Raw genomic sequence first — 22,988 nt, forward strand, 5'->3', positions numbered from 1 at the left:
AAGCCCGGAAGCCACCCCCTTAAATATACCACTCCATAGAATCTTGCGCTGATTCAAATAAAGTTTCTTCTGAGCATTAACATTTCTAGTGAAGCCATTATCATGTGATGCATTAAGAGGCCTTATCACTTCGAAATCAAAATTCCGCTAATTTTACAGTAATTATATGATATCTTCAAATAGATAAAAGATAATCGAAAAGTGGAACAAGAGTTCCCTAGACAATATTTTTTTACATGAGATACAGTTATCATGAATTACTTATCTGCATTCGATTTCCAGCCATTTAGAAAATCGGCATTTATTTTCGCGTTTTTAAATGGCTGCAAACGGAAAGCCACTAGGTGACTCCTGATAACGGTACCTCATGCAAAATAATATTGTCTAGGGTGGTCTTGTTCCACATTTTGATGATCTTTTATCTATTTGAAGATATCGCATAATTACTGTAAAATTAGCAGTATTTTAGTTTCGCAGTGATAAGGCCTCTTAATTAAATGCAGTATTGTACTTACTTTAAAAGTGAGAGATGCAAGTAGCAAACCCTCATCCAAGAAATTTGACAGCTAACAGACAGAACAAAGTATGAACTGCACTTCAAAATATTTGTAGTGGAGCTAAATGGGAAGATTCCATTAATACATATTGCGTGTTTCCCTCATGTAAATATTTGTTGAATAATAATAATAATAATAATAATAATAATAATAATAATAATAATCTATTCTCCGTCTACTTTTGCTTTTATATTCATTCTTTCTTGTTAAATTAAATAACAACAAAAAACTACTACGTATACATGCACATAAATTCAACTCTAAACAGTGTTAGAAATACAACTAAGAAAGTTCTTTAAAATAAATAGATTTGGTAGTTTTTTATTTAACTTAATAAGGAAAATAGAATTCTGAGTGTAATTTTGAACATTTTATGATACATTAAACGTTATTTGTGTTACTAGTTTGTCGGGCCTACCCTACTTGTGGGATTACGCTTCGCTACTGATGGTAGACCTATTTTAAGTTATCTTCAAAAGCGAGATCTTCATTGAGTGATCACTACTCCGAATAATATTCTAAGTGTGTATGTGTGAATGCATGTAAAAGAGATGGATTACTTCTTATGAGACTAGTATGGCACGTTACTTCTTTCCAACCTGATTCGTTCTCCAAACAGCAAAGCGCAAAGTTACTCGCATTATTTTAATTACGGTTAGCTTGCTCATAAATTGAGAGTTTATTTACCTTCTCCAGAACGGTTGTTTCTACAGCGAGCGACTTTGTTATCGCGCGTGGGAGAGCTCAATTGTTCCTGTTACAGAAGAAGCTATAAGACAATGAACAGCACAAATAAACCAAGTTTGCCAGCATCACAACACCCACAAGCATTTGAAGCGCGTTTAAGTACAACATTATCCATTGTTTCAAAGAAACACATTTCGTTCATACGTTCAAGTAAACGGATTCTGTTATACAGATAGCATTATCGTTGTTATGCAGCGGTTACACACCTTCATTAGGATGGAAAACTCTCACAATTGAGACTTGTAAGCAATTAATTAGCTTCTTATTCTTTGGTTTCTGTGCGTTTTCATCCTTCATTTGGTTTTTCAAAAAAAAAAAAAAATCACAAGGACAGCCTTGTGTATCTTACGCGATAAAGCCACCCAATCTGTACTAAACTTGGAATGAAGGTAAACCTTGACTTATTTAAAGCGTGTTCTGATGCTGAGTTTTGGTTCTTGAGTTATGGGCCTTCAAAATTTAGGGTTGAACTTCAAGTGCGCAAAATGTATCGAAATCCGAAACCGTAGGTCAAGTCCGTTATGAGTAAAGACAAAAAGAATAATAAAATAAAATAAATAAATAAATAAAATAAAAATAAAAAATAAATAGAAGAAAGCTATTGGAAATAGGTAGTTTATAATATAAAGTGTTGGGATTTTTCCAACTGCACCAGTCCTTTAGGCTCCATACTGGTAAGGCGCGCTATGTTAGATTAAACAAAAACCAACGTTCCTAGTTCAGCAAGCTATTTCCTTGAGCCCTTACCAGAGATGGAGTGGGTCAACATTTGTTGCGACCCACTATCCACAGCGAATCACTCTGATCCACTCTGACCTACCGATCCACTATGACCCATTCTGACCCACCGACCCACTCTGCTCAGCGCATTGTAGACAGCATTTTTTTAACACTGGTGAATTTGTCTACGTTTTACTTTCAAGACCTCCATCTTTCTTCCTTTTTCATTTGTTTATATTTACTTACCTGAGATGAGTATATCTAAGTGAAAAAGGAACTTCAGGCACTTGAAGAATATTGATATTTGTAATTGTAATAATAGCAATAAGACTTACTACTTGATTTTCGAAAGAGTCAAATTTTACACTTTTTTTCCCTTTACGTCGGCCTTCTTTATCTTGATTTAAGAGTTTCAAATTTTACTGTATTTTCCACTGAAAATTAATTCAACAAGGAAATGATTATATAATGGTAATTGAAATTCATCGTAATATTCCCATAAAAAACACTTTACCATTTTATATCGTAAAGATCAGATCTACCGATATAGTAACACAGCGGTGCTTAAGCAATTGGCCGCAGAAATTCAAACTCTGATTAGTGATACTTCCACAGCCTTGTTTTATTACAAATGTAAACTCTTTAGTCAATGGAGAGGAGGGCGTGGATCATGGGTCAGAGTTGATGACAATGGATTTTGATGTGCCATGAAGTTTTCATTGACCCACTCCATCTCTGGCACTCACTATACCAACAATGCCACATCGTTGTTTGTAACCAGTTTGGAAGTATTCTAGGTGCCCTCACATAACAATGTGCACATTCTCCGTCTCAGATTTGAGTGCCCTTACGTTCTGTTCGAACGGCCTGCTAAAGTGGAATCGTTGTTTTTTTGCATTTAACATAAAGCTCGTTAGCTCGTTACCAGTGTGAAGTCTAAACGGCTGAAGTTCCATTTTCTCGTATCTTTATTTATAACGGAATTGGTCTACAGCCCCGCACAATTAATAGTTCGGTATATCGTACCCTATCTACAGGACTAAACTTGACATGGAGGTAGACCTGGAGTTTATTAGTGCATAGTCGCTGCTTTAATAGAAAAACAGCACAATTCAAAAATCATCAACTTCTCAGGAAAGCGATTGGAATATTTGCTGCTTGGAGTGTACCTATACCTGCGTTTTTTTTTTTTTTTTTTTTACACAATACTTTCCTAGCCTTTAGGGTCATTTTAAACATCATATCTCAATAAGAGCTATTCTTGAGTTATTTTTCTACTAAAAAAAAAGCGATTATGTGAAAATATTTTGCTTCGTAAGTTCCGGGCTATCAAATTTCGGTTTTGGACATATCAATAAATATACGAAGAAAAAATCAGTAATTGCTAATTATAAGAAGAATTGAGGGGAAAATAATGAAACAAATCACAATTTTGAGTTAAAGATTAAGTAAATGCAGTGTGTATTTATAACAAAGATTTGCTAAAGTCAGTGTTGAAGGGTGATATTTTTTCCGCATTCGGATAACTCGTACTTTATATAGGTATCGTCTTAATACCTATGGTACAGTACAATGTTGATATGATCTGATACTCCGAACAATACAGTGCAGATACCTCTATTTATTCATGGTATCTACAAGTATATTCATTTTTAAAAAATGTTGGAGGGGCTATTGATTGATACGTTTTCTTAACTCTAGAAATCTCAAGTTATTTTAAATTTCAGGTAATTGCAAGAGGGAGGGGGTTCCTTCAAACCAGTCAGTAATAATTTTATATAATTAAAGATAAAGAGGGAGAGCTTAAATTTTCTTAGCCCATAATCATACGTGTGCTGTCGTATAAAACGCAAAAAAAAATATTTGGTTTTCTCTACAGCAAGCCACAGTATTCTTTCTTAACTACTTTGGCTCATAAAAGCAGACTCAACTAAAAAAGTACAAAACTGTTGCCTGGTTTGCCAGTATGGCCAGACACTTTATTTAATTCTGGGACATACGAGATAAAAAAAATACCTTTGATGTTCTGGCCAGAAAATAGTCTTGTACTTAAATTATATTTGCTAAGATATTCAAATGAAGTGATTCCAGGTAACCCCAAGGAAAAAGGGTCCTGGGACTCACACCCACTATCCTATTTTCTAAGTAACTTATGAACTTTTTTTATGTCATTAAGCAAATTGTCTAGTAACCGCAACTAACAAATAACAAACAAACAAAAAATGACTAATAACATTTTGTTTGGATTTTTTTAAAAACAAAAACTACTTTACGGTTACAAGGAGCCCTCCTCCCTAGGATTCCTAGGATTAGCAACTTGCAATAAAATGTAATACAGAAGTCAATTTCTAACATGATCCTCAACTACTTTTCTGTTGATAACAAAACAATAATAATTTCTACAGCATATTACAACATACCTATACAATACAATATATTGTTATTCAACATGTTTACATGTAATTAACACAATTAATCGATTATTTTATACTGTTTTTCTCTAAATTTTGAACATTTTTATTTTCGAGCGACGATAGAAGAAGAGGAAGTATTGTGAAAAAATAAATTTAAGATTTCAAGGGTTTTAAACGCTTCATGGCATCTACATACGAAAATTCTGACTTTTCGATGTCTGTCTTTCTGTTAGTCCTTTTGTCACTAATATGTATTCACTAGCCTAGAGGCCACAACTTTCAACGTATCGACACAAACTTTTAAACTTATATTTTTTTGTAAGTTTCTCCAGACGGATGATCGAATCTCCAGACGGATGACGAAGGTGTAGAAATATAAAAAAATGACTGATGTTAGTGTCAAACCGATTGTTTTGGAGAGTTCTTAAGTTGATTGGTGACAGTTACCCTTAAGTCCAAGTTCAGTCCCCAGTAAAAGTAAGACCTCTAGCATCACTAGGAGTATGTGGGAAGTGGCGAACGTGTAAAAATGAAGAAAAATTTATGTATATTAGTACTGAATCCATAGTTTTCGGAGTCGATAAAGCGAATAATGACACTGTTGATTTCTTGAAGTTCACGTTTAAACCCTATTAGCACCCTAGGAGTGGGAAGGGAGTGAAGTATAAAAATAAACATAAACGATAGATATTAGTATCGAATTCATAATTTTCGGTGTCGCTGAGATGAATAGTGACACTCCTGATAATGTTAAAGTCCAAGTTCAGCCTCTATTATGAAGGGTGTTGAGAAAGGATGTGAAATAAAATGTGTCAAGTAATCCGGATTAGTGTCGAATACATAGTTCTCGGGATCGGGAAAACAGCTGACCCATTTCAAATGACTTTTGGAACATATTTAGTACCCACGTAAAGCTGTTTTTTTTTTTAATCATATCAATTTTATAAAAGAGCGTATTCTGTGTGAGTAGGATGTTTGAAAATTTGTGCCAAAAGTAGAAAAGTATATTCTGTACTTTTATCATTACACTTTCATTGAAATATGCTTCCTAAATTTAAAGGAGATTGAAATATTTCCCATAAACCTAGTCTTCCCGTGCAAAGAACGAGCATTTCAGCTGGAGCTTCATTAATAAACATTTGTCTAACAACCCTACCAAACAATTTCTCATGAAAAAAATCCACAAGAGGTAATTTAGTTATGAGGATGAGTTTTCTTCGTTTTCTTCGTACGAAGTTTTACGAAAATCTATTATATTTTTTTCATATTTCACATATAAATGTTTCCGTAACGATTTCATCATGACATGTTTCAACTTAATAAGTGCGAGCAAGATAGTTTAGTGTAGTCGCCCATTCCTTCTATTTTCTACAATATTTTACTAAAATTTCTCATAATACAGGGTGCCCCACAAAAAGCAGGAAATTTGGATTTTCTACAATAAGAACGATTGTATGTGCAATAATGTGTGTTATGTGCAGTTGTATAGTTTTGCGCTGTTCCATTGTGTATATTACGTATGTAATCCACACATTGTTCATTATTTCTTTTCAGGATGGCTCAACTAACGAATTTCCAACGCGAGGTGATAGTCCTTTTCAAGCAAGGCCCATACAGAAATCGATACTGTGACATGGATAAGAATTAATACTCATGACTTCATCGAATCTAACGACTGGCCGTCTAAAACTCCAGATCTCAACATGATGGATTATTGTATTTGGGGTATACTGCTACAGAAGGTTCAAGAACACATGAGAGACATCACAAACATTGATGACCTGAAAGCTGTGCTGACAGACAAGGGTGCCCATGTTGTGGTTTCCAAGAGGGGGGGAAGTATAAGCAACGTTTCAAATATAGTTTCAAATTTTGCTGTAACCAATGTAAAAAATTTATTGGCTTTTCGATATTCCCAAGTACAATTTCCTCTTAGCGGGGAGAGCGCCCCACCTTGCCCCCCCCTGATGGGCGCCCTTGCTGACAGACGCCTGGAACAACGTTACACTTCAAACTATCCAGAATGCCACCGGAAATTGGTTACAACGTTTACACCGCTGTGTGGAAGCCAAAGGGAATCATTTTGAGCACTTGCATTGATTATGAACATTCAAGTGATAGTGTCAGTAAAATATAAATGAAAGTATATATGTCCACCTCATATTACAGAATCTACAATTAATTTCCTGCTTTTTGTGGGACACCCTGTATTTTAAAAATTCAATGTACTTGTCATTTCTTGATTGCGAGAAAATAACTGGGTCCTTCATTCGTTTTGGAAAATCTTTATAATAAGTGCACAGACCTGTTTAACGTTGAACAGGTCTGTTTTATGTATTTTTATCTGGTTCTTGAATTTAAGTATCAAACAAGGAAGGAATTTATACTTCATTCTTAATCATTTAAACACATATTTGCTCTTTTTTTTCTTATTACGCTTACATTAGGAAGCCTTATAAGATTGTGCTATTAGCATTTCCGTCTGTTCTTTACTCCACAGGATAACTTTTAAATGAAGGCAGATTTTTGAATTTTATTTCATTGTAGACTAACACACAGCTAGAGCGATTATCTCGTCTGAATTCGATAGTGGAGTTAATCCGTTACCATTTTCACTCGTAACGGTGATTTTAACACTAATTGTTCAAATTTCGTTTAAAATCTATAACATTTCCTAGCTCCTATGTAACTTGCACACTACCAAAGAGATGTTGGTTACCTATAATAAAATAACGTGTAGAAAAATGGTTATCCTTATCCCATATATGGAATCAATCTTCTATACCATCCTTAGCAAAGTTTATTAAGTTTTGAAGTACTATTTTAACGGAAGTAATATGCAAAAAATATTTTTTCTTGCGTTTAGTTGCTGGAAGTTTTCTAGTCTTCTAATTGTACATTAATTTAATAATATGTGACCCGTGTTCTGTTCCCTCTGGGAGTTTATGTGGTTCATATTCCATGTTAAGCTGCAGGTCTACGTCTCAGATAGCCTCACTGCTGAAAGGGACGCTAAACCCTAATCAAGAAACAACAAACAAACAGTTTAACAAATAACAGAAGATGCCAAATGTACGATTTTAGCTTCCGATTGGTTGAACTTAAGAAAATTTTGGTTATGATTAATTCCCTTTTATTACAGGTACAATGAACTTTATATCTCTATCAAGGTATTGACACGTGGAATGGCAGGAAACATTTAATTTTATTTCCCACGTCTCCAACATAAGGAGGGAGGAGTTTGTAAAATAATGGCATTGGAATCAACATTTTAACTCCGAGAATACCAAAGATTTAATGTTTTCTACACACTTACATGACCTAACATCGAACCAGAAACGTTTTGCACCAGATGTAAAATCTTGCTATGTTTCCAGTATAATTAACACACTAATATTTACTGCTATATTTTGGCAGTGGACATTATACACACATGTACTGTGCATATAAAACATATTTTATGCTCCATTTCTTTTATGCAACCATTGCCAAGACGGGACTACTTAACGGTAGATTTCTTACACAGAAGAGACGTGTTTTACAGCTGCCATCATTATTATCTCGTTTCTTTTGGAAAGAAATGAACTGCGATTGAAAGTTAATGCAAAAATAAACAATAAAGAGTTGTAAATTTCACATGAAAACCACATCTGATTTATATTCATTAATTATAGTTAACAGGTTTTAAAGGAAGAGTTTGTGTAATAAAGTGCCTTTAGTGTTGTTTTCTACATCTTTTACACATTCAAACGAAGAGAAGTGGCCGCAAGAAATGTTTCTGGTGACATTTGGGTTTTGTCTGGAGAGTATAAAGAAATGAGAAAAAAAATATGAGTGATGGATGGATTTTGGCCAGAATCCCAACTCAAACAGTGTTCACACTTGCCAAGAAAGCAATATTGGATTGTAGCGCCAATAAATTTAATTCCAGTATAAAAGAAATTAATGATGAGATGAAGTTAGTAATGATGATAGGAAATTTGTTAATTAACATTTTCAATAACTCATAACTAGATAATTCGAATACCATACGGAATAGATTTACGTTTATTTACTTGACTTGAATTGTGAAGGTTGAAGAAGTAAGTGCCGTGCCGAAGCGAGCAAAAGTGACTGCAGATGTTATATGTTTGTTATTTTTGATGAGACAAATATCCGGATTACATCTGTTAAGACTGGACAATGCAGTTTTTTTTTCATTATCACTTACTTTGTATAGAGGAAGTAAGTGGAAACAGTGGCGTAGGCAGAGGAGCTTTACCCACCTTAGTACGTCGATATCAAAAATGGATTCTGTTTACATGCAGTATGTTTCATTACAATAATAATAATAATAATCTCGTAAGTGCTATTTTATCCCTACATACATTTTCAGCAAATTATGTTTACATTGTATCGTTAATGTTTTTGAGCTCTTTACCATTGGAGGCACGAATAGGGATTATTAGAAAGGAAAGTGGATGTTGAAATTTTCTTAAATACTACTGAGTACCTGCTTAGTCGAATTGTTAACACGCGCAACTTCAGTGTGCGTGGTCGTAAATTCTGTTCTCGGTGGGAACATTGACATTTTTGTGTGATGTTGATCCAGCATCACGAGGCAATTGGAAAAATGAAAATGAAAAGAAATCTTTGAGTTTTACGTCCCACAGTTATGCTGGCTAGGCTAAAGGAGACGGTGATGATGAGAAATGAGTGAAATAGTGGAATGAAGAAAGTGGGAGGAAACGGGAGAACCCCGAGGAAACCCACGCACACAGTGTTTGTCCACTACTTTCGAGGCAATTGGAGAGCTATCTGAATTAAGAGATAGCAGACTCTCTCCCGAAAATCAGACATAATGGCACCTGGTAACCGATTTGCTTATTATGTGAGTTCATGAATGATTATGAAAGAATTGGTAGAATGAAAAGGTGAAAGGTTACAATAGAACACCAAAAAATCCAATGCATACGATGTTGTCCACCAGAAAATTACAAGTCTAGGATCTAGTCAGGGATCCTCGCGCCAAAGGTGAGCACTCTATCACCGAACCATCATGGACCCTATACTGTCAGACCTCCTAGTTATATATTTGCAATTGAACTTTTCGGCATCAAGATTGAATAGGGCATGGAACCTACTACTTAATATGGGATTCGAAACAATTCATTTGATTTAGTATTTTAGGATTTAGATTTCTGATCTTTCGACATATATATATGGCCATGCTAGCCCGTCATGTATGAAGGATGACGTCCCTCGGCAACCACTTTATCCGGGGAAAGGAAGGAAGCGGATGGGACCTATAAGTTATGTACCACCCCGACATTTGCCTGATGTGAATGAGGGAAACCCAGGAAAACCTCATTCAGGGTGACTGTCCTGAGAAAGCTTTTTTCTTTTACACTTTTTCGACCAAGTGCCCCTTCGGGAATCGAACCTGCGACCATTCGCGCCAAAGGTGAGAGTCAATTTGTTTGAATTCGAACCTAGAACTCCCGCATAAGATGCGTTTGCCCTAATCATTTATTTACCAAGTAGTTCATGTCTTCCTGTTTTGTCAACATTAAAGTAAATACTGCATATTTCATAGTTTTCTTGAATCCATATGAGTGGAAATTATAGCTCTCATTAAATCTTTGAACATGCATAAGTTTCACTTAAAATTATCACATTACGTATTAATCGTAAGAATAACATTCCAAGTTTTAAGGAAATATTTTTTTTCAATTGAACATCCAGTATGTAGGTTTAGTGCTAGATGCTTTAAAAAAATACGACCATGGCAATGACTTTCTGGTTGTATATTTTTCTGTGATTTTCTTTCTATTAATTATCTGAGACCGTAAAAAAACAGAAACAATCACAGGATACATGTGCACACGTTACGCCAATATAGTTTTATTACAATAGCAAGCGCATTCTAAACAACAAAACGAGATATGTACTCTTCTATTGTCGTTACATATTCAGAAAGAATACTCTGGATTATTTCGTTTTATATAGTTTCTTGGAGCACGAGAAAGAAAGTTTACAAACATCAGTTCAGTCATTTGCACTTATCACAAAATACATATTTCATTATTTATAAAAGAAGAAAACTATTTCGATTTGCTATTACTTACTCTGAATGTATGAGTGCACATTTATTACTTTATTTTATTCAACAAGCCTACCATGTTTGGATTAAAGTTTACAATTATTATTTTTTTTTACTTCTAAAAATCCCATTTTCGTTAAATTTTAAATGTATACTTATCTTAATAATATACACCATTCTTAAATCCCTGTTTCATTTTTCAAACCAATTATTAATTCCAATCTGATTGCATGCATTATTATTACGATAAAGGCTATATTCTGGAAATCGGATTGAAAGCGGCTGTTACTAATGTGGACTTTTTTTTTTTTTTTTTTTTGTAAAATACTTGTAGTTGATATTTACGTGAGATCGCTGTGTAGAACCTAACAGTAAATTTAATTTGTGTGTTAAGCAGTGGCGCAAGTCTTGATTTAAAGTAAATATTTTAAGTGTTTTGTGGGGTTTTGTAGTTACAAGTAATATGTTTGTTACCGTCAAGATAAGACAAATAACAGCAATTCAAAAATGAAATTCAAATGAAATATTTCAGTTTAACGCCTTTTTAGGCTAAGGGAGACGACGATTAAGGCAAGTGGATGATGATGAAAGACTTGGTGGAATGATAATATGGGGGAAATGGGAGTACCTTGAGGAAAATTTATAGACACGATGCTGTCCACCACAAACTTACTTGGCCGGGAAACGAACCAGGGACCTCACGCACCAGAGGTAGGCGCTCTATCCCAGAGCAACCGTGACCCCTATTTGTTATTTGAAAATCAATCATTATTATACGAATTAGAACTCTATTTTTCGTGTGATCCTTTACAATAGTTTAAGAGTAATGTGAAGGCAGTCCATTTTTCTGTGTTTAGTAATACTATTACAGGAAAATCTTGCAGTTAACAACTCAGGTCTTTCGAGCGCAAATTGGGAAAACAACTATTGTATACACGACTGATGCTCGTACCAACACTTATCACGACAGTGTCGTCATTTCGTCAAAGTAAAGTTCCGCCTTCCCGATACCTGACTCTGCTTCAAAAGACATTGCTTTGCTTGCAAGTATTTTTAGGCTCTACTACAATGCTGTGCCGAGTAGCTGCTTGACCTGGCTGCTATTCTTTCACGAAATCTGTACTAATCTGTAAATAGCTAAACTCATCACAGCCAGCGGAAACAGACTCAAGGAAGACAATGCTAATTCTTCACTCCCTCAATACACTACTAACCTGATATTCATCACGGGAGACTATGAGTTTATAAAAACGGAGGAGGAATAGCTGGAGTTATGTACAGAACTAAAACTTTATTTACTTATTGCATTAAACTAATTCCTAACTTCTTTCTTTAACCTTTAATGATATTGTGTCGTTTCTTCTCCGAAGACTTATAATTTTTGTCTCTGACTTTCTATCGTTCTTTCAAACTCAAAAGAATTCCATAAATTGTGCTTTCAGAAGGAAATCAAATATACTCTAGGTCATTTTTGGCATATTTCATCTGTAAGGAGGTTTGACACATCTAAATCTCCTTTCAGAGCATACAATATTCATATCTAGATGTTGTAAATAACTTTTGTATTGTTAAAAAAAAAATCCTGTGTTAACTTATGGACGTGCTGTACAAACTTTATAACTTTTTTCCTCACAACTATGGTAAATATATTTGACTTCCTTGTGCTCTGAATGCCCCAAATATGCATTTTTTTAAAAAATATCCTGATATAAAAATCTCTGGTAAATATCTCCATACTAGAAATTTTCGTGTATGCTTTTACAGTATTGGTTATAAGAAATTGCTATTTTGCTCTTGCAGAGAAGCAGTCTGTGTTTGTAAAGTAGTACTTAATCAAAATACTATTTAGTGTAATAATTGTGTTGTATACTAATTGCCTCCAAATTTTTTGTGTGAAAAAGTTGTTGTTGTTGTTGTCCAAATGTTTTTTGTTGTCAAGAAATGTGCCTTCATATCAATTACGATGATATAGCTTTAGAAACCATCTGCTTAATCTAAGGGGAGCACAGTGGATCAGTGGTGGAGCATTTACCTCTGGTGCGTGGGGTCCCTGATTCGATCCCGACCAACTAAGTTTGTGGTGGACAACATCGTGTCCGTTGGTTTTCTCGGGGTACTCCCGTTTCCTCCCACTTTCTCATTCCACTAATTCTTCCATCATCATTCACTAGCCTTAATCATAGTCTCCCTTTACCTAAAGGGCATACTCGTAGAACATTAAACTCAAAGATTTCATTTCATTTTAAGAATATGCATCATCTAATAAAGACTCACAACATTACTAAATAGTAAGTACTTAGCAATGGCTCTGAGGAATAACGAATTAGTCTTTCATTTTTTGTATTCTTTTGGAAAATGTGAGAAAATATATGGGGTAATGGTCAATGGAAGCTGTGGAAATGGCACTTTCTTTAAGTAAACATAATAATGCATTAAAATAAACAACACAATGTCACTCTGTGAGTAACGCTAATTCCTAATACTACACAGTAAAATCAATAGATGTCGCTACTCGCTCTGTCTGCCTGATGCCAATAGATGCCACTAGCAGGCAGGAAATTTGTAGATTTAAAACTATTGTGACGCTTTACTTGCAACTTTAAAAATGCATTGTTTCAATTTAATTGTTCCAAAATAGGTCAAGAACCGTAACCATATATAGATTTGAACATTAATATTTGTGTGTTTATACGGTACAGTAAAACATTGTCTCGACTTAATTACAACTGAAACTGTATTCTTTCAGTTTAATTATTTCAAAATAAATAACGAGATCTTTGTTGTTCATGTTTGTAATTTATTATTACAACAAGTAGACAGTTAGAAGTTTTAGTTAAGCTCTATTTAAACGTATAATGTACAAAAGAGCGAAGGGTTGGGCGCAAAAACTAGTTAAGAATAATACATTAAATATTCGGAATAATTTATTAAGTATTCAAAATAATGTACTAAGAATAACGAATTAAAACAATAGCTTCATGTAAGTATCAATTATGCTACACCACTCGTATTAATGGACAAAAGTAATAGATACACATCACACCAAATTCGAAACATACTTATAAAACTGACGTGAAACTAAATTTTTAGTTTAACATTCAATGATTACTTTGTATAAGGGAATGGTGAATTCAAATTAATCGTTGAGTTCGAAAACCTGTCATCTCCATCGAAGCTAATTTGAGAGAAATGACAAGCGAAAGTAAATTAGTCAATATGGATTTTGCATATCGGGCTGTTTTCTTTTCGAACAAGTACTGCATAATTTGTCGAGTTATATCATGCATGAAAACATAACAACATTGAAAGTGATTCCTCCAATTTCTTCTATACAACAATATATTATGAACTCCTTGCTCTTATAGATATTTTACCCATAAAAACAAGACAGTTTTTTTTGTATTCGTAACAGATTGGAAATAACAAAAACATATTCTTTTTGTTTCTCAACGGCAGCACGTTGGTTCTTATGAATTTGTGATTTCTTTCTTGGTTAAGTAATCAAAATTAAATTAAATTGATCAATTTAACGTTCCACGACTATGCACTTTAGGCTAAGGGTAACGATAGTTAAGGGAAGCAAATGATAATGGAAGAATTGGTGGGATGAAAAACTGTAGAAACGGGAATACCCCCGAGAAAATCCACGGACACGATGTTGTCCACCACAAACTTACTTGGTCGGAGATCGAACAGGTACCCAACGCACCAGAGGTAAGCGTTGTATTACCGAGCGATCGTGTCCTCTAAGTAATCAAACGTTTTTCAAAAGACTCAGTGTTTTCCTGTACTTTATAACTTTGGCCGAGAATAAATCTATCTGAATGATTATGAAGATGAGCATTAACATTCAGCAGAATAATGAAAAAGTAGATTTCCCAGGTACTTTTATCACTATCTCTATTGTTATAATTAATAATAATAATAATAATAATAATAATAATAATAATAATAATAATAATAATAATAATAATAATAATAATAATACAGAATGAAATCTCGTGACTTTGTGGTAGGGCGCTCTCATCTGGTGAACGAGGTCATATGTTCCAACTTTTCTTGAAGAAATGTGTTCGCGGAATATCCCAAGTACTGTCTCATTTCTCCCGTTTTATTTGTTCCACTAATACGTTCACAATTATGCGGTTGTCTTTATCATCGGTTTTCTTTAGCCGACACCATAATTTTTGAGATGTTAATATATATATATATATATATATATATATATATATATATATATATATATATATATATATATATATATATATATATATATATATATATATATATATATATATAATTTCATTTTATTTTTACTTCAATGAGTATTATTATTTAGAAAAGACAAATTAGGTGAAAATTCAAAGTATTAAAAGGGAAAAATAGCTATTCATAACTAACAACTACACTATATGCATATAAAAAATAGTTCAGTACATTTACTAACCGGAAAAAAATGAATTAACTTTGGTATTAATTCTGGATAATCCTATACATATATATTTGTGATTAGAGAAATCAGGTAATGTAATGGTATATCAAATGCAAAATACGTACCTGTTTGGCTGATTTTTGAAAAGATATCTGAATTTCTTAAATTAACTATGTTATTACAACTGTACTGAGTTTTTTTCTTTAACAGAGCAAAAAAATATCACTTACTGATTTCCTATAATTGCCAATCACTTCGGTCGGAGTTCTTCCTCACGTGGGACTACTAGAAGATCGGGTCGGATACCACTTTCTTCAGAGACTGTGTTGAAAAGAAGAGTCGCGCGCCTGCTCTTTAGGATGCCAGGTATAATGTTTTGTTTCCAAATCTTATCCCAATGGGTTCTCTTCCTACAAACGGAAGTTAACAAATATAGGCTACAACTAACCACAGCAACTTTGTTTCGTAAGATCATTGTGTTTGGTAGTTACTTCGTTTGCGCACTGAGTTTGTGCTTATTTTTAAAATCCAAGAGTAAATTTCTGAATACTTCCTCTGGTGTTCGAGATCTCAATCACAAAAATTTAGATGAGCTTCTTTAAAGTAAACATTACACCCACTACGACTTCTTTCATCTATACACCCTTCTGATCAACTACTTTTGCAATAAGTCAATTAAAACTACGTGTTATTTTATTTAGCTTTAGATGTCCTAATGGAATTCACTTTGTGCGTGCATGGGAGTTTTTTTTTTAAGTCAGCTTTTTTTTTAAAATGATAGGTTAGTATTTGCGTTAATTTACAACACAGATGGCTAAGTTTGTATTCTAATGAACCACGAAAAATATTTACCTAAGGTTTACATTTGAAATATTTGAAGTTTTCTTATGAAGACGTAATTAGTATATCGCAACTATGCCTAATTTTGCAGTACCTTATAAATTGAAATATTACAAGCTTGTGAAGATTGTTGAAATTATTCTTATTATTGATAATTGAGAACATGCATTCCGTTATATGGAGGGATAATTTTCTTCTTTGTTATATGAAATATTTTCTAAGAAACTAAATGAAATATAAAAAGTGTGTGATCTTTTCGGCCTGTTAGGATCTCACCTTAAGTGCAGCTTCCCATTTTACCAGGTAAATACAGCATAGACTTTAGAGTATATAATTTGTATGTAAATATAGAGAAGAAATGGCGAAGATTGTAATGGTATTCTTAAGATTTTCGTAGGCATACTTGAGAGCCCATTACAGGTTTAATTTCGATAATTTTCTTTTTTGGTATCTTTGATATGAGTAAAACAGGCAGAGAGTTTTGGTGATACAAAACTCTCTCGCAAGTAACCTTGTCATAATACATACTATTGTTGGATATTTTATTGTGGAAATATAAATTCTATAAACGCTTGTAAACATTTGGGATTATTGTTACGAGGACATTTTATAGCTTTGCTATGTGAAGGATGGGGTGTCGTTTGGAGAAGTCGGGTGATAATCACTAAATGCTCACGCTGTCAAACTTTCAACAATTCTTGGATTTACAGTGTAATTTTATACGTAGGACTACATGTAGTCTATTTCACAGTACTGTGAGTCGATGAATATTAGGATTAATTAAATATCAGGATTAATTAAATAATAGATTCATCAAAAGCAAGTGACAGAGAAATTATTTCTATTAATTGAGTATCAATGATTAATAAAAATGGTAGTTTTTGAATGTCGCATAAATAATATTAACTTATGTGCTGGTAAAACATCCAAAACATTTCGGTTTTATAACAATTTTGAAGGTGCAAAAGATGTAAATTTGGGAGTGTCTCTGCTAAATTGGGGCATCTGGAAAACCTGAATTAAATATATACTATGTATTTTCGAATTGCATAATTTTGTATATTTGCTCGCATACTTTACATCACATATATGATCATGAAAGTTGTTCGCTAATTCACTCAAAGAAACAAAGGGTAAGAATATTTAAAAACAGCTATTTGGTATTTTATATATACAGAAGGTGGACCGTTTATCTTGATACGTCCTTGTAACTTATTTTTAATTAATAGATTTTTTAAAAAAACGTTCAAATTGCATGCATGGAAATATCGACAGACACTGTTTGACTCATTCTGCAATACTACCTGATTAACAGTGTTACCAATCCAATAACTAACTAACTAACTCTATGGCCTATGGAACCCGGAGGTTCAACGCCGCGTTCACAAAAGCTCTCCACTGACTTCTATCCTTAGCTAATTGCATCCAGTTTCTACTTTGTATTCCTATCTCTGCAAGATCCATCTTAATATTGTCCTCCCATCTGCGCCTAGGTCTTCCCAATGGTCGTTTTCCGATTGGCCTTCCAGTTAAGACTTTGAAAGCGTTTCTACTTTCTTCCATTCTAGCTACATGACCTGCCCACCTAAGCCTCCTAGACTTGACGACCCTAACAATGTTGGGTAAACCGTATAAATTATGTAGTTCCTCGTTATGAAGTTTCCGCCATTCCCCATTCCCGTTCCTCTTGGGTCCGAATATTCGTCTCAGGATTTTGTTCTCAAATACTTTCAGTTTATGTTCTTCCCTCAATGTAAGCGACCATGTTTCGCATCCATATAGAACAACAGGCATGATTATCGATTTATATATTTTAAGCTTCAAATTCCTCGACAAACCAATCCAATACGAAATTATATTATTTTAAGTGGTACTACACAAAGTTATTTCACATTTCAAATCTACATTTAAAACGAAAACTTACTATACTATATTCGTTATTCAGTATTACAAACTAAAGCTGCTACAGTATTTCAAGTTTTGGAGGCCTCTACCACAGAAATAATGCAATTGAGCTGGACGAGACAATGCATATCAAGCGTATTTTAATGTCAAATACTATGATATTTTATTTTATTTTTATTTTATTTATTTCTAGACACAAAAGGCTACATAACCCAATTACAGTGTGCGTTACATGTATTAAGCAACTATAACACATTCATACGTTCATATTAAAATACACTTATAGTTATAATGTGGTTGCAATCATTGATGTTCTTTCATGTGCAATTATATCTTATCACATTACAAAGAACTTCCTTGAATTGACTTACGCTGTTACTGTTAATATCCAAATCTATTTTGTTAACCTATTGTAGGTTGTACTCAGTCTCCATGCTGGTGACTTCTTGTTTGCATTCGTGTGCAATCTGTCGCAGTAAAAGAAATTGAAATTTTCAAGACGAGTTACATTTGTAGGATTGCGTATTATAAATTCTTGCAGTAAATTGGCGCAGTCGATTTTATTATTAAATAACTTACATAGAAACAATATATTTTGCATTATTCGTCGCTGTTCTAGACTTAATGTATTAAAGTCTAAATTTAAAGATTGACTATTATATGTCTTCGGATATACTTGTGTCTCCCTATATGTTAAGTACCTTAGATATTTATTCTGAACTTTTTCTATATTATTTGTATTTGTTTTTGTGTGAGGGTTCCGTACAGTGGCTGCGTATTCGAGTTTTGTACGAACGTAGTGCTCATATAGCTTTCGGATACCGGTAATACTAGTAAACTCTTTACTGATCTTGATGAATCCAAGGTTTCTGTACGCCTGGTCAATCATGTGATTTATGTGATTATTAAATGTTAGATTTCTGTCATATACCACTCCTAAGTCCCTGACAGTATCTGAGGTTGGTAAAGTGATGCGATTCATCTTATATGAAAATTTCTGAAGGGGTTTACGATTTGTAAAGGACATTTCATTGCATTTGTTAGTGTTCACGTTTATGATGTTCTCTTTGGACGATTCCATCAGTTCATTCAAGTCATTTTGAAGCATTTTACAGTCTTCTAATGTTTCTATTGCCAGGTATATTTTAACATCATCTGCAAATATCAGCGTGTAAGAGTTTTGTATACTTCGCGGTAGATCATTGACAAATAGTAGAAACAACAATGGCCCTAAATTTGACCCTTGTGGCACCCCTGATAGTTGTACATACTCCTGAGACTTACAACCTTTGCACACGACGAATTGTTTTCTTTTTTCCAAGTAAGATTTAAATAGATCAATAATTTTGCTGCTCAAGCTAAATTGTTTAAGCTTGCTGAGCAATCTATTATGATTTACGGTGTCGAATGCTTTCGCGAAATTTATGTATATTACATCTACTTGTCCCCCCAAGTCTAGTGTTTTACTAATAAAGGCAGGTATTAGACTAAGATTTGTGACCGTTGATCTGCCTGTAAGAAAGCCATTTTGTGACTCTGATATAGATAGCTGCACGTGTACTATTGTCCGCTTGTATAAGACTGTTTCATAAATCTTAGCAAAGGTGCTTAAGACTGAGATGGGTCTATAGTTTTCAATTTCTCTCTTATTATTATTCGATTTCGGGATAGGTGAAATTCTCGTTGTTTTCCACTCATTAGGGAATTTTCCACATTTAATTGACAGGTTAAATATGACTTTCAACGGTGTTAGGAAGTGATCTATACAACCCTTTACAATATAGCTTGGGATTTTATATGACGTATTTCTAATAAGTACAAAGAAAGCTTTAAGCGATTTAAAATTGGACATTCTTCAAAGAATTTTTGTTTTGACTGAATAAGTACTACATCCAATCGTGTAGATGGTTTTTAGTAGATGTAAATATGATAATGCCATTTGAGCAATTTGATAGGTCAATCCGTTTTGGATATACAAAATAGAGGGTGTCTCTGAAGTAGTGACTCACTTGTTGTTAGGTGCGGTAGGTTAGGCTGTATGATTGATGTTGTTGTTTGTTTGTTACTTGCTGGCAGCAAGATGGTGCTCCACCACACTTTGCCCGGAGTGTCTGTGACTTTTTGAACAACACCTTTCCCTGGCAATAGATTGGTCGTTAGGAGACAGTGAAGTGGCCACCACGGTCACCAGACCTCACCTCTCCCAATTTATTCCTATGGGGACATTTAAAGGACAAGGTATTTATAAGACCAATAAACAGTGTTCCGGAATTGACGGCGCGAATCGCCGAGGAATTCAACAATATTCCTGTTCAGATGCGCCAAGATGTGTGCAGAAATATGCGTCTCCTGATACAGACAAACATCAATGTTAATGGCTGACAAGTGGACCTCCAAATGGAGAATAGGGATTAGATACAGTGAAGCACTTGATTTTTGCATCATTCCTCTGTACCTACAATTTTGTTACGTGTCATTCTTGTTTATAATAGAAACGTACTGATCACTCAAAATGTGAGTCACTGGTACACCCTGTACATGGGTATATATTGATATATTACCGCTTAAAATGACATATTTGTGGGAAATTGTTAAAACGATTGTTGTTTTCATCTGCTTCCATATCAATACAACAATAGCTGTAGGTAGTAATAATTACAACAAATTCTCGCGAATTATGTAACATTAAGCAGTGTTGAAAACTTTATCAATGTTCATCATACCTCGGAAACGGTGTGTGATACAAGATTGTAACCGGCATTGTGATTATTAGAAAAATTAAAAATTATCTGCATAATTACATGTAATACTTATCTAAAACAGTTTTGCCAATAAAACTTCTTGGAAAAAGTAACATTTTTAATCTGTTATAACTTTATCTCTATTTTTAAAAATACGCTTAATCATTTTCATAGTAAGGTACTTTCGATGTGTAATTACCGTATCCGTCTCACTCAAGATTAGTAGATCTTTTCTAATCTTTAATCCTTTGGTAATCTTCCGTCTCACTTGCGCTATTAGTACTGTATAGGCTTTCAAAATTTAGGTAATTGTGATACTGTAGAGTCCTTGTAACACTGTAGTTTATCCTTACTTTGTAACACTGAGTAATAAAAGTGGTAAGTTCTCAATTAAAAAATTGATTTGAAATATGTAATAATCTTACGTAGTGTCATTTGAGAAAATAAAAATTTATACTTGGAATGGCAGCACTGTTAGTTTGGTACTACTGATCCCAAACAATGCCCAATGTCAATATTCGAAATTTCGCATCGTTCAAACTGTTCATGTTTTTGTATTCATAAATGTAACCAAGAAAGTTCTGTAGCTTTTTGCGCAGGTCTGTGTTTAATTGGCCTTCACACCGTGAGTTGAATCCGAATCGAGATAAGGCGAAGGATAGTTGTTGGTGCGGGTATATCCAACATACTACCTAGTTGTGGCAGTTCAGTTACACTGTGAACTTGCGTAAGAATAGAGTGAACATGGGACCTCCACAGAGCGTCATAAGGGCGTGTATTTTGTACGAGTTCAAACTGGGGTCAAATGCCGCTGCAGCGGGGCGGAAGATATGCCAGGCCTTTGGTGAGGGTGTCGTGACAACACGGTGGTTTAACAAGTTTAAGGACGGTGACGAAGCACTTGAAGACCACCACGTGCCGGAAGACGAACACATGTACAAAGTGAAGATCTTCAGGCAGCAATTGAAACGAAAAATGGCTAGAGATGTGAGGAGCTGGGACTACATTTCATTGTTAGTGAGAAACCGTTCGGCAGCACCTACATCAACTTGGGAAGCACTACAAGTTTTGTCGACGGGTCCCACATGATTTGATTCCGAGCAAGAAGGCAACGCAAGCAAACACCTGTGTTTCTTTGCCGTCTCGTCTGAGGAAAGAGCCATTTCTGGATAGGGAGTTGATATATGATGAGAAATGGTCCTGTACGAAGCTCCACGGCGCCTTCATCATTGGTTACAATCCCATGAACCGGTTCCAAAACAGCCGAAGCCATCACTGCACTAGAAGATCCTCCTGTGTGTTTGGTGGACTGCTTGCGCAGGCACGTAGCCAGGGGGGGGACGGACCCCCTTCTAAACCAAAAATGAAAAAAAATAAGGAAGGATGAAACAAAAAGAAACGAGAAAAAGAAGAATTAGCGTTAAAAATAAAAAGCTACAGCAAGCTTTTGGTTACTCTTTCTTGTGAGGAGATTTGTATTACTTGCAATTCATGATGGCGAATGAGCGAGATATCCTGGAAGAGTCAGGGAATTTGAAATTTCTAGAAAAGTTACGGAATTCTCAGAATTTTTGCAACTAGTCAGGGATACTTCAAGCTTTCGAAAGCATAGTGCCGTTCTGTAACAGTGTGGACATTTTTTAAAATCATTTTTTAAATAATTTTTCGTCACCGCTTCTCTGCAGTATCGAACATGTTATTTCAGAAACAATTTCTATTGCTCCTTTAACCTGTCATTAAGAACGGACAATAATTGACGGAATAATGAAAACAAAACGCTTATTTGGAAAGAAAGTTCTGTTAACATTTGATTCAACAGAGAAAGGAACGCAGATATTGTAAAATCTTTTTCGATGTCATTGTATATTCTTTTACTCGAAATTTCTTCATTAAAATACTCACTAACATATCCTCATTTTATTCTCCTAACAAACTAATATATGGTGCCAGTAAAGTAGTTTAGATTGATCGACGTCCTAGGCCTTTGTCTCGACCCCCCACCCCCGCTCATTACGAAATTCTGGCTAAACGAACCAACATATATTCCAGTAAAATAGTTTAGAATGCTCAAGTCTGTGATATGATGACAACAGTAGTCCATGTCACGGACCCCTAGAGATGCAAGGGCTCGGAAAAAACCGGCTTTTTTGAAAAAAAAATCGATTTTTTTTTCTGCTTCGCTTTTTTGCTTGGGAAATTTTGGGCTTTTTTCAAAATACTGCTTTAAATTGATAAAACAGACTTTGTATCGCTTCTCTATAACACAAAAAATCATTTAATTAGTGGTTGATGCTGATAATAATATAAAACATCGAAAATAAACTATGAATTTCGAAAAGATATTTCAAACAATTTTTCTTCAACATATTTACATTATGAATTCCACAGGATTAACCAATGTATATAATAAGAATTTTTTAACCTCCTATATACAAAAGTAAGCAGAGTTGGCAAGAACCGTGGTTGTTTTTGAAAATGCCAAAAACCCGTTTTTTGGGGGATGTTTAAACCAGGCTTTTTTGGTTTAAACCAGGCTTTTTTTATTTAGAT

The 22,988-nt window shown here is 34.3% G+C and overlaps 1 protein-coding gene across 1 annotated transcript in view; it reads right to left on the reverse strand.

Annotated features, from left to right (window-relative positions):
- The window catches only part of LOC145688036 (uncharacterized), a 113,567-nt gene extending 98,260 nt beyond the window's left edge, over nucleotides 1-15,307 (reverse strand). The window contains exon 1 of the mRNA XM_081761734.1: nucleotides 15,183-15,307. The gene's annotated coding sequence lies outside the window, so the exon portion shown is untranslated. The remainder of the gene's footprint in view (nucleotides 1-15,182) is intronic.
- Nucleotides 15,308-22,988: the final 7,681 nt, after the last annotated feature.

The sequence above is a fragment of the Thermobia domestica genome, chromosome 6 (assembly GCF_964235325.1).
Source record: "Thermobia domestica chromosome 6, izTheDome1.hap1.1, whole genome shotgun sequence".
NCBI lineage: Eukaryota > Metazoa > Arthropoda > Insecta > Zygentoma > Lepismatidae > Thermobia > Thermobia domestica.